Consider the following 18,239-nt stretch of genomic DNA (forward strand, 5'->3'; position numbering starts at 1 on the left):
AAATCCTAATTTTGAAATGGCTGCCAAATATTCAAATGTGAGTTAAAAAATCTGAAAAAATTCACACATACTCTGTGAAACATATGGAACAAATTGGCGTTATTTAAAAAAAAATAAAAATTTTGACTTTGCGCGTTGGTGTGAAATGGGCCATATATATATTTATTGACAAGTGTTGCACTTTGCATCAAAGGGCTATGCCCGTTGATTTGAATATATGAAAAATAACAAATAACAAACACTAATCGACCTTTTAACTTTTTCCGAACGCAAAACATATGCTTGAGGTCATCACAAAGAACTGTGAACGTGAGTATTTTTTTAATGTTGACTGAAGTTGTAAAGGGATAATTCAAACTAGTTATTATTACATTATTCTTTTATAAAATCACGTAGAAATGGGTGCACTCAATTCAATGCTGGCTAAATATCACAACCAAGAGCAGGTGAGGAATGCTGCTCTAATTAAAACAAATCACAAGATCTTCTCAAACATAAGTGTACGTAAAAAAATGATTGATCTCTAGTATTTTATCTGTAATTTTGATATGCAGCGTACTCTGAGTATTCCTAATTCGATAACTTCATTTCAGGACACAGTAAACGATGGACTCCAGCATTTGAGGAGGTCTTTACGTGATACAGTACACTTAGCTAAATACACTACCGATCTCATCATTATGGCACAAACAGTTCATAAGACAATAGAAGTAACAACAGAAAACCGATCGGTACAAATACAATTTGAAAATTTAAGTTGTATCGATGAAGTTGATGAGGAGGTCATTAGCGTAAATTTTTAAATCAATATTTATCAGGAAAACGTCGGTCAGAAAGTGGTAATTATCAAACGATTTTTTTTTGTAGGGAAACGTTTCATCGGATGCTCGCGCAAACGCTCCGTCTTTTTGCGAAGACGGTATAGTAATAAGAACTGGCGAAAACTCGGAATTCGAGTTTTCAGATTTTATTGTTCCGGACAATGGCTTGTCGAATAGGAGCAATGTGTCGGAGGAACATAAGTCTCTCCCATTCGTAAGTCTTAATCGTATTACTAAACATTTACAAAAAAATTATTAAAAATAGTCGCAATATCCTCCAATTTATCGTGTTTGACATTATTGTGTGTTACTGTTGTTATTTTGACATTTTTCGCTTTGTGCTTATTTAATTTATTATTTATATATCTCCATAAACTTTCACTATCATTGCCTACTTTACTAAAAACCATTTGCTCATACTTGTTGTGACGGAGAATTTCGGCTTGCCGGCTTCTCCTTTGTCTCTCTCTCGTCCGTTCGTTGCGCCCGGGCTGAGGGTGTATTTGTATACACTCTCATGCCTATATTTTCTCTGTTTGAGGTGCGGCGAACAGGCATTGGCGGAGCTGGAGGCGGTTGATGAGGCGACGATCCGTTGCCAGGATCGTTATGCGTGGGGGCGAGTGGAATGGGGAGAGCGCGGCCGAGGGGGGAAATCGGTAGTATCGTTTGGGCTGGCCGATCGCGTGCGCGCGTTTATTTTGTCGTCGCCGATTTCCGGTTTTTTCCGTTGGTTTTTGGAAGCGGTGCGGTGCTTCGCCACGTCGTTTATTTGTGGATGCGCACCCGGTGTGTGGGCGCGCATCGGTGGTTCCATTTGGTGTGAGTGTGGAGTGAGTGGCTGGGTCGCGCCCAGCCAAGCCTTGCCGCCCAGCACCGGTGTGCGCGGGTAAGAGCGAAGCCCGTACCGCCGGCGCGCGCGCGTTCGGCGAACGAGTCCGGTGAGCAGCTGAGCAGCAGCACCAGCAGCAACAGCAGCAACAACAGCAACAACAGGGGGTTAGCGGCGGCCAGCTGCAGCAGCAGCAGCAAGCCGCAGCCGTTGGCCGAGAGCGGTCATCTTCGCCCGAGGTCGTCGTTGGGAAGGTCGGTGCCGGTTTTCTCTCTCTCTCTCCCCTTCTCTCGCTCTCTTGCATGTTCAGTGGTGCTCGCGGGTGCAACGGTGCAGGTCGGGCAGCGATGCCGGCCCCCGTTGCCGGGTGTTGAGGTCGCGAGTGCGTTCGCGGGCGCTTAGGCTTGAGCGGATTATCGGGCAGTGATTGCCGATAATCCGATTAAGCGGATTAGCGATTTTGTATTAGGCCGATTTGCGAGACGGAGTGTGCGTGCTCCGTCTAGTTATTAATTTGTGTGTCTTTCTTTTATTTTCTTTTATTGTGTTTGTAATAATAAATTTGTAATATATATATTTGTGTCATATGTCACTGCGTCAACCCGTTCGTTTTCCGATTTCCCTTTGATTCGTGCGCGATTGGTACACACGCTCGGTGTGCCATTCAGTCGTGGGAGCATTCGTGCCTCCCGAGCCCTCCTTTTGATAAATATTGTGCGGACGGCCGCGAGCAAGTATCCTAACGAATAGTCGGCTTAAATAATTCCGTTACATTGTATTTAGCATCCTTCACGACTTTACGTAGCACACTATCATACCTTTTATAATTCTGTTTAAGTCTCATATTCATCGGTTGGTTGCGCCACATTTTGTAAAGAAATTCTTTGGTATTACATGAAATCTTTATTCCTTTGGTTATCCAATTTTTATGCGTTAATTCCTTACTTTTTCTTCGTTGGCACATTTCCTGGTCGCTTTGTTTACAAAATTTTTTATATCAGTAATTATTACATTGCATACCTTCTCTGGATCTTGCATTGACAATAAATTTTGCCATTGTTGCTTCGAAGCGATATATTTCAATTTTTCGTAATCAATGTAATTTGTTTGCATATTCTTTTCAGTCGAAGAACTTTCTATATCAAGTGCAACAATCAGCGGTAGATGGTCCGTAAAAAATTGTTTGACTTTGTAAGGATTGCAATTAATGTCGGTTTTTAGCAAAAACATTGTCAACACAAGAACCCATATTCTTATTTGCTTCATTTGGCTTCGTAATTTTATTGAATAACGGTATGTACTGATATTCTAGAAAATTTGACAAATACTCTTGCGAATTATCATCTAGTACAAGCAAGTCGGTATTAAAATCACCCAAGATAAAGTGAATTTTATTATTTTTGTTTAACTTAACATATTCCTTAATATCCCTAATGAACGTTGTTTTGCTATAATTGTTGCATCTGTAAACTCCCGAGATTTTGATTTTAGTATTTTTACTTAAATTTATATTGCAACTCAATACGTTTAGACTCTTAACTTTGTAACGGGGAACTTATTCGGGGCGAAAATAAGTAATTTATCCGTTAGAGAAAATGGTGTATTGCGTTGCGAGGCTGACCGCCGCCTCGATTTGCTCGTTCGGACAGCTTCAGTCGTCTTACCGCTCGCCCCAGAGCCCGTGAAAATCCACACGTGCGAAACACGTGTGGCGATCCGGGTTGCCCACTGACTCAAGGTCGGGCAGGTTCTGTTATGGGCGATAGGAGAGGAAAACCAAAGGGCATTAAAAAATTAATTTCAATCGAGTATCACCAGATTCACAAATTTATTTCTCTTTGTTCAATAATACTAAGTTCAATAATACAAAGAGAAAGTTACGGCCGAGAGATTTCGCTAGAAACTTCGCGTTCGCGATGGGAGAGAGAAAAAACACGCACTATCTAATTTTATAATCGGTCGCACGCAATTACAAATGTTGTCGGAGACTTACGTCGCGGGAACGAGTTGACGCAGATCTCGGCGTGCTGTCGACGATGTCCACGGATCTCGCTGACTCCTTGGTCCTTCTTTTTGGCGCTTTCTTTAGGCGAGGTTTTCACTGCCCGGATTTACAGTTGCCCGCAATCCTCGATTGTCACCTCAGATCGCTCTGGGCAACCAAATATGTTGGGCAGTGAAAGATCCTTTCTTCGCCACTTTTTCCGCCTTCAGAAATGATTCTCCTATAACCAACACTAAGTCGCTCGGAAGTCCTTTTTCTTTCTTTTCTGCAATAGCCTTAGCGTCGTACTTTTCTAGCTGCCGGAGTGACCGCACGCGATGCTCTCCTCTCTCGCCGCCTTGCACACGCCGGCCGCCGGCCAGAGAGCTTCCGAAAACTTCTTTGGACATCTATTAATGTTTGTGGGTTTATATATATGGAATGGGTGAAAATCGAGGGAAAGCGCGGAATCGAGACGGGACCAAGTGGAAACTGTTTTTTAGCCAAAAATAAGCATGTAAATCGGTTTTTCATTTTTACCGCTCGTTTAAGGTTATTCAATAATAACCTAATAAACCAATAACCTTTTTGGGACTTGTAAAAATTTCCATGACGGAATAAACCAATAACCTTATTCGGACTTGTCGATATTTCGATGACCGAGTAATCCAATAACCTTGTCGGAACTTGTCGAAATTTCGGCAAACTGGATAAACCAATAACCTTTTCCGGTCATGTCAAAGTTTCGGCTAAACGGATAAACCAATAACCTTATTCGGACTTGTCCAAATTTCGTTCATCGAATAAACTAATAAACCTCTTTTTTTTTCCATTTTTGTTGATTTTTTTTAACCTCGCAAAAGCAATGCGTATGGACTTTGACACGTCTGATTTATGTAATTTGTTGTGTTAGTCGCACATTATAACCCAACCCAGAAGGCCAATGAACAAATCATGTCAAATAACCCAATAACCCAAGTAGACCCGAATTCCCTGTCAAATATCGGTAGAAATCGATTTTTTTGGTTTTTTTGGCATTCGCGCGCGAAAATCTACCGATTTATGAAAAAACAATTGTGGGGTTATCGGTATAACCCAACTCAACTAACCCACCTAAACCAACCCAACGAACCCAACCAACCCGACAAAACCACCCAACCCGAGGAATAGTTACACATTAGTCGTTAGATTCGTTATTTTAGGTATTTTTAGGCTCTAAATAACCTAAAAAAGCGATTCCATAACCCAAATTTGTGGGGTATCGGTATAACCCAACCCATTACCCAACCCAATTACCCAAATCCCGCCCGAATAACCAAAAATAACCCAAATAACCCAAATTGGGTAATGAACCGACAACCACCATAACCCAAAATAACCCAAGCCCTTCACCCAAAATAACCCAATAACCCAAGCCCGTTACCCAAAATAACCCGTCTGGGTTTATATATATGGATTCGGTGAAAATCGAGGGAAAGCGCGGAATCGAGACGGAACCAAGTGGAAACTGTTTTTTAGCCAAAAATAAGCATGTAAATCGGTGTTTCATTTTTACAGCTCGTTTAAGGTTATTGTATAACCTAATAAACCAATAACCTTGTCGGGACTTGTCGAAATTTCGGCAAACTGGATAAACCAATAACCTTTTCCGGACTTGTCAAAATTCCAGTTGTCGAATAAACCAGTAACCTTATTCGGACTTGTCAAAATTCTAGTGGTCGAATAAACCAATAAACCTTATTCGGACTTTTCCAAATTTCGATGACTGAATAATCCAATAACCTTTTATGGTTTGTTCAAAATTTCGATTATCGAATAAACCAATAAACCTCTTTTTTCCATTTTTATTCTTTTTTTTAATAACCTCTCAAAGGCAATGCGCATGGACTTTGACATTTTGTTACAAGGTACCGTACCGTATTTTTTGATACGTCATGTTAAAAGTGCAATTTTCAAGGCACGTTTTCTGCCGAGAGTGCGAGAAAGACGCACTTTGCGCTCGGAGTATCGAAAAAAAATTTTTGCCCCTTTTGCTGTCCGGTTGACCTGAAACAAAAAAAAAATAGATGTTTCTCTTTCTGGAGCCTTTGATGGTATTCAGTGGCTGTCCTCTCACGCTGGATGGTTTACCTGAAACATAAAGACAAAAAAAACTTTAATATAGCCTTGTGTTCTTATCGATGCCCTTTCTGCTGCTGTCCCGTTGATGCTCTGGATGGTTGACCTGACACAAAGAAAAAAAAAAGAATTATTAGTAGTCTTGTGTACTTATCGATGCCCTTTCTGCTGCTGTCTCGTTGATGTCCTGGACGGTTGACCTGAAACAAAGAAAAAAAAAGAATTATTAGTAGCCTTGTGTTCCTCTTATGGGTTACAGTGTAATTTCGGAACGATTCTTCGCGATCCATTCATCCTCACAGTTTTATTCGTAAGAAAGAATGGATCCACAGGGTCTACGGTGAGGACGTGACCGATCATCAGACCCCACATTCACTCATTTACACACAAACAACATTCGCCGACAACGTCAGGAACCCCGTGCCGTCACACACAGTGCTTTTAGAACGAAGTTGTCGGTAACACGACAAACCAGTCGTTTTACCGTCAACTCCGTGACTCAAAATCCTGACGTTGTCCAAACGCCGAGTGATCGCCAACCTTTAAAATAAATTACATATATAGATGAACGATATGAATATAAATATTAAAATAAATTCGTTGAATATTGATACGTACCGCTACCATTCGACGTAGTCCTCCCCTTGATCATGGATCATTTTTAGCTTCTTTTGAAAGAGTTCGCCATGATCGGCGCAGTCAACGGACTTTGCACCGTCTTTGCAGTAGAGGTGAACATGGCACATCTCGTGCAAGATGGTACCAGTCACTTGCTGCAAAGACGTGTGCTTCTTCACGTTCACTATCATGTATCGGTCCGTGAAATCAGTCAACTCAAAATTTGTTTTGCCCGCATATCCACGATAGATCCGCCACTCTTTCATGTCAACGTCACCGTTGAAATAACGGTGACGGAAATAATCGTAATATGCGCGCAAATCAATTTCGTTAAAACCAATTTCACCAGACGGCCTATAAAGAAAAAACATAAATTTATTCATCATAGTATCCAATCGTCTTTTATACACGTAAAAATTAACTACTTACCTCTTGATGGGTTGAGGCCTTACATCCAGTTCCTGTGAAAAAAGCCGTGAACTGCGACGAAGACGATTCTCCTCACCAGAAGCTGAAGATGACGCCATGATCTGGAAAAAAAAGGTGGCAATAAGTCACCCAAGTCCTTGATAATTAACAAGTTCCTGAAAAAAAAGGTATTGATATTATTCACCGGTTGAACGATCACCTTTTACGGACTTGTCTAAATTTCGACGATCGAATAATCCAATAATCTTATTTCGACTTGTCGAAATTTCGATTACTGAATAATCCAATAATTCAATCCAATAACCTTGTCGGGATTCGTCAACGTTTCGGCAAAACGGATAAATCAATAAATCTTTTTGGGACTTGTTTAAATTCCGACGACCAAATAAACCAATAACCTTTTACGGATTTGTCGAAATTTCGATTACCGAATAAACCAATAACCTTTTCGGACTCGTCAACGTTTCAGCAAAACGGATAAACCAATAAACTATATTCGGACTTGTCGAAATTTCGATTACCGAATAAACACCAATAACCTTTTACGGACTTGTCGAAATTTCGATTACTGAATAATCCAATAACCCAACCCAATAAGCTTGTCGGGATTCGTCAACGTTTCGGCAAAATGGATAAATCAATAAATCTTTTTGGGACTTGTAAAAATTTCGGTGATCGAATAATCCTATAACCTTTCTTTGTATTTACGGGTTTCTTGCCATTATTTCGTCATTTTGAAAAAGGATATGTAATCTACGGCAAAAATTATAGTCTGAAATGCCCTTTTTTCCATTTCTATTGATTTTTTTACCTCTCAAATGCAATGCGCATGGACTTTGACATTTCGTTATAGGGTTGGATACCGCCGTACCGTATTTTTTGAAACGACATGTGGAAAGTGCAATTTTTAAGGCATGATTTCTGCCGAGAGTGCGAAAAAGTCGCATTTAGCGCACGGAGTATCGAAAAAAAAATTCTTGCCCCTTCTGCTGTCCGGTTGACTTAAAAAAAAAAAAAATATATGTTCCTCCTCCTGGAGCCTTTAATGGTATTCTGTGGTTGTCCTCTCGCGCTGGATGGTTTACCTGAAACATAAAGACAAAAAAAACATTAATTAATATAGCCTTGTGTTCTTGTCGATGTCCCTTCTGCTGCTGTCCCGTTGTGTCGAGGTAGAGTCTGTCCAGAGGATGACCGGACGATGCCGATAGAAGAAGACGTGTAAATCGATGCCGTAAGAAGAAGACGAGGCTAACATAGCCGAAGACGATGAAGATCGAAGAAAACGACACAGCCGAAAGGTAATGAAGAAGACAAGGCTAATATAGCAGAAGCCCCCCCAAGAAGTAATGCCTAGCGGCGGTTCCCGCGGGGGATACAGGCAGGACATAGAGAGATGGGAGTTTAGTGGGTATACCATGCTTAGGTATTCCCACACAGGACGAGCCGGAAGGCCGTTACGTGCATACAGCATTCTCCAACTCTCTTTAATAAAAAAAAAAAAAAAAAAACGCACACACATACACAAAGCGGGCAAATTTGCCCCCGCTACTCGTCACCTGAAAAGAAAATGGTTATTTTCAAATAATTTGAAGAATGTACCGCAAGAATACGAAAAAAGAAATTATATTTACCTAAACGAGGCCGCTTTTCCAAGCACCTTGGTGCACTCTCCTCCGGGGATTCGAGTGCATCACGGCGCTTCTCGGGCCTTTCCCGGGCTTTCGCCCGTTCATTAATCGCCAACCCTCCTACGGGAATTACCTTTATCTTTGCGTGAGGATCCTCTCCGTCACGCAAAGATATTAATAATTCCCGTAGGATAGTATAGCAATCCTCGGGCATTGGCTTGCTCTGAATCTGAGCCAATTTCCCGAGTTTGCCTACTTGGGTCAGCAATTTGATTATTTTATTTGCCACGCTGCCCCGGGTTAAAAGTTATAAAATAGTTATATAAAAATTTTATAAATTATTCATTATTTATTTTTTTTTCTTTTAAATTTTAATAATTTTATGAAGAGGAGGAGGATGAGGATGAGGATGACGAGGAAGAAGAGGAGGGCTGAGTCCCGCCGGGTGTATGTGACGACGTTGGTGGTGGTGACGATGGTGGTGGTGATGGTATTGGTGGTGGTGATGGTGTTGGCGGTGGCGGTGGTGGTGGTGTTGGCGGTGGTGGTGGTGGTGGCGGTAATGGCGGTACTGGCCGTACCACCGGTATTAGAGGTGGTGGTGGTTGATTCACTGCGGTCGGGACGACAGATTCAGTCGGTAATGTATATTTCCAAATGAATCGTCGTTCCTAACGGCCTTCGCCCTGAATAATTCGGACCGCAGAATCAACCACCGTTGTCTGCGGGACTCTTTTTTATTTGTAACAGAATGGTAAAAAAAACATTAATCGTATTAAACAATTTATTATATAAGCAAAAGACGAACAGTAAGCTTACAACTAACTACAAAAAGCAACATTCAAAACTAGTTTTCAACACAGTACATGCAATATTTTGTATAATAAATACCTTTGTCGCCCTTGACTACCCTGCGAGACCTGAAACAAAAATCAACTGTAACATATATAAAAATATGACAATTATTTGATCGGTTCTTCGCTATCTATTCTTTCTCGGTGATCTGTTACAGAGAAAAAGTAGATCCCAGGGTCAACGATGAGGACGTGACCGATCTTCTGACCCCGCGGTAACCCAAACCATACGTTATCTTGTCCTCAGTACGACGATTGTCCTGGCCCTCTACTGCCGAAGATAGGACAATCTTCCCGTGCAAAAACTACACGATACAACACAGACAAAGTAAACTTAAAAATAGTCGGCGTCTACTTGTATCAATGTATCATAAAAAAACTGACTCAAATAATCATATCTTATAATACTCCAACTGGCGATATTACATATATCTTCATAGTTACCAAATTTTGTTCAAACTTATTCATATTGACTTAGAAAACTCACTCAAGAATGCTGCGGATCCTGATAATCTATACGGTAACATACTGTCTTGATTCTCTTATAATTTTTTAAATAATAAATTTTGTAATGATGGAAAGATGGGAAATAGTGAGAGATGGAAATTCACTTAATTTCAATTATATTCAGCAACTTTCGTCAGCACATTTGCTAACCTCTTCAGACTTTATTAATAGAAAAACAACAAATTATTAACAATAGGGTTGCATTTCTCTCGTAGTCAAATTATTATAGGCTAAAACGTATAACTCGTAGCACAGTCAAGTTACAATAAAGTGAGAAATCAAGTATTTCAACCCATATATATATATATATATATATACTCTTCATCCATTATCCCTTCCTCATAGATGTTAATTAAGGCTTATAAATTACAAGGAGACGTAAAAACAATTTTAAAAGACTGGAATGATAATGGTTTTCTGTAAAAATATTGGCATAATAATGATTTAACTCAAACTGACACATCTATAGCGAAATGCTATGGATTACCTAAAAAATTCATAAAGAAAATGTCCAACTACGTCCAATAATTTCATCAATTAATAGCCCTACTAACAAATTAGCAAAATTCTTATATAGTGCTCTTAAAACAGTTATAAAGAAACCTAACTCTCACATTTTAAACAGTGGACAGTTAAAACAGAAACTGAAAGATATAGTTATATTCTAAACGATCACGTTTTAATATCATTGAATGTAAGTTCCTTATCCACAAACATATCGTGTGATTTAGTCTTAAAGGGATTGGACAAACATTATGAACAAATTAAAAACTGTGAATTTTCAATAGAAGAGATTCGGAAAGGTATAAAATTTTTATATAATAACAAATATTTTGTGTTCAAAAAAATTTATTATAAACAAATTGTAACAAAACTCGATCCTTGTTACCAATTCTTTTGCGTGGTGAGTGAGGCATTTTCGCTCAAGGCAATTGAGGGAGAAAACGAGGAGAGGCTGATAAATGAATTATAGAAAGATATAAATCAAACCTCGTTTACAACCTATTATTATTAATAATTATTCATACTGAACATACGCGCGCATAACATAATCTAAATTACCGACCAACAAACTGCAAATAGAACAATAAACTACTTAGATAATCTCAAATGAACATTTCGCATTTCATCTTAATACCTAATCGCGTACTTAACCTATTACAAACTTACTTAAAAACTACGCGAATCAATACCGGGTAAATTGTCCGGCACGTGGGAGCCTGGACAATTCACCGGTCGCAACTTACATCACTATAAATTAATCTTAGCGCGAACCTTCAGATAGCCGGCACGTGAGTGCCAGGCTATCTCTTTCGACGCGCACCGGCCGTCGCATCACCAGAGAGATAGAGAGAGTGTAGAGAGAAAGAAGAAAGAAGGCTTGACCTTTTATCTCCTGTTCCTCGCAACGTCGAGAATCCTGAGCGATGCGCTGCGGCAGGAAGTACCGGGTGTCGTCGCTGGTCAGATCGTCGCTAACCGCTGTCGCTGACCAGGTATCCGTAGGCGACGTTGACTCTCCTAGCAGGTGGGCTGGCTGCAGTTGCTGGCAAAGCCGTTGCCGGTAGGGTTGATCTTCCTTCCTTCCGGCTATCCCAAACTGCTCTCTCTGCTGGGCTCGGACTTCCGCACTCTAGTAGGACTAGGCTTCGACTCCCTCACTCTAGTAGGACTCGGCTGCAACTCTCTCACGCACAAATTCTTGCGCGCGACTCGCAGCCGCTCAGCGGCGCTCGCTCCTCTTCCTACCTTGACCTATTAATTAGGCGGCACGCGACGCGTCGCTTATCGGTCACACGTTGCGCGCCTGCCAATCCCTGCATGGGCCTAATACTCTCTCTCTCTCTCTCTCTCTCTCTTTCTTTCTCACTCTCTCTCCGCGCTCTTCATCTTTTCTTTGCGCTCAACTGCGCTGGCTCGTCCTTGGCGCTGAAATAAAAGGCCGAGTGTTAGACGCATACTTTAATGTGCCTAACGTTGGCCAACACGCCTTGCCGAGTGGGGGAGGGAGAACGCAGACGAGAGACCGGCACACGGCCTGCTCTCGTCACAAAATATTTGAAAACCCGATGGGCTCTCACCTATCTATCTCTCCTCTACTAGCTAATATTATGATGGAAGACTTAGAGAAATTGCAGATGCAATTGAGACAGAGAATTAGAAAAATTGAAAATTAGAGAATTGCCTGAGCGTGTTGCGGAATGAATATCAAATTAATCCTGTTTTCTATTACCGATATGTTTATGACACTTTGATGTGCGTTCCAAAAGATAAATTTGATTTAGTTATCGAGACGACGTTCCATTCTTATCATAATAGACTACAACAATTTACGTTTGAAATTGAAATGAATCATTTTATTCCATTTCTTGACTTAAAATTGATCTGAAATAATAATAAATTAGAATTTGACTGGTTTAGGAAAACAATACAAACTGACAGAATTTTGAATTCAAAAAGTTAATGTAGTAGTATTGAAGTAAATTAATTTATTAATTAATAAATTAATATAAACCCGGAGGTTTGCCGGGGCTCGATCGTTTGAATCTTCCATGTGTTATCAATTTTGCGTTTTCGGTATGGATGAGGGTAAATACCTCGGTGCAGAGATAACGTAGGTAACTGTATTGTAACGGGGTAAAACCGTTTAATTATTTAATTCACGCAATTACATTAAAAGGATACGCGTAATTATCAATGCTCAATACGTATCCTGGAGAGCACGAGAAAGTATGCGTCAGTCAACCAATAATTGTGGATAACCTACAATCAATCGGGAGTGAGTGGAAGCTATAAGATATGAGAGAATCAAAGAAAACACTCGTTAGTAATATAAATTGGATCTTTTATTATCCCTCTGCTCTACAGAAGGTCGGCCCGCGGTTTGTTTACGTCCACGCTCGCTCATCGGCAACTCGCTTTGCCGGTACGCTCGCTGTTCTTCGTTAATAGAGATGTTATTACATGCACGCTTTGAGAATGATATTTATTCGTCAATTAAATAACCGCGATCGCGAGATTAAGCTGGCCACCAGCTTACCTTATATTTGCAGGCGATCGGAGAAAACGAAGGGCAGTTACACTGCACGAAACTGTTTATTATTGTCTCTGTTGCCGGTCGCGAACGCGCGCACGCGGTTATGGTTTCGCCCTCGATGGCGAAACCTCACACACTCTTTTGATGGCTCGTACTCTCCTTCCTCTGCAGTCGAGCGGCTCCTCGTGAACAGCGGTCACAGCTAGCTGACACTTGTCGTTCTCGTTAACTTTCGAGGTTTTGCGGCACGTAAATCGGTAGCTCAAAATGAAGGCGGGCGGACACTATGATGGTCAATGCTTCACTGGTTCGAATTCTACCGCGAGCGTTCCGTCTGCTCGCGTGCCGAATTCCTTCGTTACGTATTTTGTCCCCCCGGGAGGTGCTGCCCTCACAGGCAGCAATTAAGTTAAATAATCAGCGCTAACTTGACGTTTACCGTCACAGCCCCCTTCCAGTCTGGACCTATAGGGTCCTCGACGATTATTCCGTTAGCGCTGCACTTTCCGAGGATGAGAAGAGTAAGGATAATAAAGGGTTATAGTCCAAGTGAGGTTAAACTTGTACTTTATTGTACGACAGGGCGATATATCGATGGCCCTGCCCACGGGGGCAGGGAATCATCACCTAGCTGGTCTCGATGGCAGTTCCTGGCCCTGGTTGTCCAACGGGGGTCGTCCGCGCGCCTCCCACCCCAGCCTCTCTTGGACCAGGTCGGCGTGTTGTCGCACGCGTGGGCAGCGGTCCGTGCGGGTCACCCCGGGGTAGTGGCATACGTTGCACCCTTCCCACTGAGCGCGGGAAAGGGTGCCCCGTGGGAGACCTCGCTCTCTGGGGGTCAGAGGCAACCCGTTTCTACGGTTCGGGGCGGACCACAACGGTCTTTCAACCGTGGGGTCCGCATCAGCGGGGCCTAAAACCACATTGATGTGGATGGGCCCCGTTGCTTGACCGCCCTGGCTCCCGTCCACATTTACCACCAGGTTTACCCCGCACGCCTGCGGGCCCTGGTGCGACGCAATATCCGACCAGGCTTCCGGAGCCGTTGTCCTGGCTCCGGTGATCGGAGGCTGAGGGAGGCTCGTGTGATCGTCACTCGCCGGGCCCTCGATGGCCTGGCGGTGGCGCTGCTGGACCTCCCTGAGCGCCGACGCGAACTGGCGACGGCGGGAACCACTTTATCCCAATGATCTAGATAATTTGGGTGGTGTCCCGCGGCTGTGTACGCATCGTATTCGGCGTACACAGCCCGTTGGAGGGCGTTGAGGGTTATCCAGCCTTGCTCGACTTCCCTCAACCCCTCAACTATCTCCCCCCAGGTCCGTTCGCCAGACGGGGGCGCCTGGCTACGGAACCTGGGGCGCCAGATCGCGTCGGGGGCACCCTCTTCTGTCTGGGTGGCCACGGATGTCGTCGGGGCCTTCATGGGGATGGGTCCCGCTGGTGGTCTCGATGGTGGCGCGGCATCATCTTGCGCGATGCCGGGTGACGTCGACGGCGTTGCGGCGGTCCCCTCCGCCGGGAGCTCTTCTATAAGCACGGAGGACGAGCTCTCGTGAGCTCGTACCCGTGCTCGCTCCTCTTCCTCCCTTTTCGCTCCAAGCAGGTGGAGGGCGGCGTGCACCACCCCCTCGACGGCGGGACCTAGGTCCAAGCCGATGAGGGCGGCTGCCGCTTGCTCGAATTGTTCGAGCGTAATCTGCTTCCTGTAAATGTCCAGCGAGTTAGTATCCTGAAATAATTTTGGATATCGAAGGTGGGCGCCTGTTCGGCTGCCCAGGGCCTTCGTCGCCGGAGTCGAAGGTGGGGTCCTTGGCGTCGGTCTCCCAGGTCCTTCGTTCGCCGTGTTTCATGCATCCACGGTTGTCGCTTTCGGTGGTCTGCCCCTCTTCCTCTTCCCGATGATGGGAGGAGGGGCTCGGGTAATCTGTCGGTTTTGTGTAGTGTGTGTCGTTCGCGCGGACTTACGAGGTCTTCCTCGTGGGCGCTTCGTCGGATTAGTAGGAGGGATATCTAGTGGGACTTGGCTGGGGGGATTACGGCGAGTACGGCGAGGTGATTTCGGAGTTGTCGCGTCGTCATTTCGGAGTGTATTATCTGAAGTGTCGGCGCTCCCGTTTCCGTGCATCGATGTGTCGCTCGTATTGGGCGGGACGCTTATCGCCTCGGTTCCCTCGGTGGTAGAGGTCTCGTCGTCATCTCGCGGTCGGGTCCCATTTTCCGGTATGTCGTCGTCTCGTCCGTAATATGGTTTGAAGTCCTTAGCGTGTATTAGCTCTGTGACCTCCTCCTGTTGGTTGGCGAGGCGATATGAGTTGGCACCAAGTACCTTCGTGACGATAAAGGGGCCGATGAACTTGTGTGCTAGTTTCGCGGAAATGCCCTGTGCCGCGCAGGACAGTATGCGATTCTTTTTCCACACCCAATCACCTTCTTTGAACCTGTGGTCCCTGTGCTTGGCATTGTAGTACTTGGACTGCCTCAGGGACTCATCCGAGGCGCTCTCGTGAGCTTGCTGAATGGCGGAACGGCTATTCTGCATGTGCTCGTTCCATTGCCCGATTCGAAGTAAACTCTCCTCTTGTGCGGCGAGCTCGTCCATCCGTTTCCGAAGAGTATTCGGGGCTCCCGGTTGTCTGCCGTAATTGAGCACGGCCGGACTAACTCCGGTGGAACTATGGACGGCCGTATTCAACGCGAACATGAGTTCGGGTAGCGCTCGGTCCCATTCCCGATGATTCCCCTGCAGATACGACGTTATCATCGTCTTCAAGGTGCGGTTAACCCTTTCCGTAGGGTTAGCCTGCGGGGTATAAGTTGGGGTGAAGGTCCGTTTTATCCCCTGATCTCTCAGGTACCCATCCACCAACTGATTGCGGAACTCGGTGCCGTTGTCGGACAAGAAGATCTTTGGCGTGCCGAAACGTAGGATTATTCGTTCCCGAAGTTCCTTCACGATCGTCTTGCCGTTAGCACTACGTATGGGTATACATTCGACCCATCGTGTGAATAGGTCGACGAATACCAGGACGTATTCATGCCCTCGTGGGCTCTTCGGAAAGGGTCCGGCGATGTCGCCCGCGACCACTTGCCAAGGCATAGACCATGTTCGGTCTTGCATGAGCCCGCGCGGCGGTCGCTGCTCGACCTTGCACTGTTGGCAGACCTGGCACTTTCGGACGTATCCCTTCACATCCGTGTACATTCCCGGCCAGTAATAAGACTGGGTGACGCGGGCGAAGGTTTTCTCGCGTCCTAAGTGTCCTGCCGTCTCTAGGTCATGATTTTCGAACAACACCACTTTGCGTTCTTCCGGGGGCACGACGAGTTTCCATTCGTCGCCATATCGGTCTCCTCCTTGATGATCGTAATTCGGCTTTCGGTGATACATCACCCGGCCGACAACCTTCCAATTCGGGTATTGCTCTGGTTGGCTCTCGACGCGTCGGAATTGATCCGTGTACCAGGCGCTGTCCCTTGGCTTCGGCTGGTCCATTACGCCAACCTCTGCCTTCGTGGGCTCGAAAGCGCGTGATAAGGCGTCAGGCAACACATTGTCTGCCCCCTTTCGGTATTCGATCTCGAAAGTATGGCCTTGAAGTTGTAAGGCCCATCGGGCGAGACGTCCAATTGGATTCTTCAGGTTGTATAGCCATTTCAGGCTATTGTGATCAGTTACCACCCTGAACGGGTACGCTTCTATGTATGGGCGAAATTTTTGGATGGCCCACACGACCGCCAAGCATTCGCGCTCCGTAGCTGAGTAGTTTTGCTCAGCCGGATTAAGGACTCTGCTAGCGTACTCTATGATTCGGTCGCCGTCTCCTGCTTTTTGTATCAGGACGACCCCGATTCCGGTAGCGCTAGCGTCAGTCTCCAGCACGTACTGCCCATCAGGTTCCGGTAATCCCAGGCATGGTGCGGACATCATGAGTGCCTTAATTTTGACGAAGGCTTGCTCCTGTTCTTCTCCCCACACATATTCGCTCTTTTTTCCTGTTAACCTCGTTAACAGTTGAGCGTGAGTGTCGAAGTCGGTCAAGAATCTGCGGTACCATGAAGCAACCCCCAGGAAGGTGCGCAGCTGTCACACGTTTCCTGGTCGTGGGTACTCCATGATAGAGCGCACCTTTTCAGGGTCTGGCCTGATCCCCTCGCGGTTGATCAACAGGCCGAGGTATTTGGCTTCAGACTTGCAGAAGACGCTTTTCTCTCGATTGATCGAGAGGCCAGCTTCGCACACCCTGTCCAATACGGTTTTTAGATGTCGTAGATGATCCTCGAAACTGGACGATACCACTATGATATCGTCCAAATAGGCGAAGGCGAATTCGCCTAATTCGGGACCGATCACACTATCGATCAACCGCTGGAAGGTGGCATCGGCGTACGAGAGACCGAACGGCATTCGTACGAACTGGTAATGTCCCAGTCCGGGTACGGTAAAGGCCGTAATCGGGCGAGATTCGATCTTGGGCGGGATCTGGTGATACGCGCTACTGAGGTCGAGCGTGGATATATAGCGCGCGTTTCGCAAACGCCTTAATATATCCTGCATAAACGGCAAGGGATACGCATTCGGCTCAGTGACTTTGTTGACCTTTCTGAAGTCAATACAAAATCTGTACGAACCGTCCTTCTTGCGTATCATAACCACTGGGCTCGACCAGCCACTGTCCGCTGGTTCGATTACCCCTTGGGTTAACATTTCCCTTACCAACCTATGCATTTCCTGCTCGACCTTGTGCGATACCGGGTAGTAACGCTGTTTAATTGGCTTCGTATCACCGACCCGAATCTCTTGCTCGATGCCTGCCGCACATCCCAAGCCCGTCGGGGCTCGGGATAGGGCCTCGTCGATGGTCTTCTGCAGCATGGTCTGTTGAGTAGCCGTAACCTCGGCTAGTCCGATTGTGGCTAATCTCGGACTAGCCTCCAAGCTAGCTACTTCTAGCTCCATTTTGGCCTGCGATCCCTTGAACAGCAACGTGTTATCGTCTGGATCAAGTACCGCTCTGAACAACCTGATGAAGTTCACTCCTAAAATACATTCTTCGATGAGGGTAGGGAGGATGGCTACTCTCGTCGGCATCGTCAACCCTCCCACGGTGAAAGGTAGCATGGCGTGACCTACGATCGTTAACTTACGACCGTCTGGTAATCCTGCTGTTCCCGCGTGGGTGGTGTCCAATCTGACGCCCAGCAAAGACGCCATTTGTAGAGCATTACTACCCATGGCTGTGGTGGAAGCTCCCGGATCATAGAGGGCCCGTATTTGGAAGTCTCCTATCTTCACCGGTAGCCACCAACGCGTCTCCTGTTCCGGAGAATATCGGGAAACAGCTTCGACGGCTCCGCAGCTTTGCTCTTTATTCCTCATAGCACTAACCATTGTGCTCTCGCGTGGT

The sequence above is a fragment of the Phymastichus coffea genome, unplaced genomic scaffold, assembly GCF_024137745.1.
Source record: "Phymastichus coffea isolate CEN01 unplaced genomic scaffold, Cenicafe_Pcof_1.1 PCOF00042, whole genome shotgun sequence".
Lineage (NCBI taxonomy): Eukaryota > Metazoa > Arthropoda > Insecta > Hymenoptera > Eulophidae > Phymastichus > Phymastichus coffea.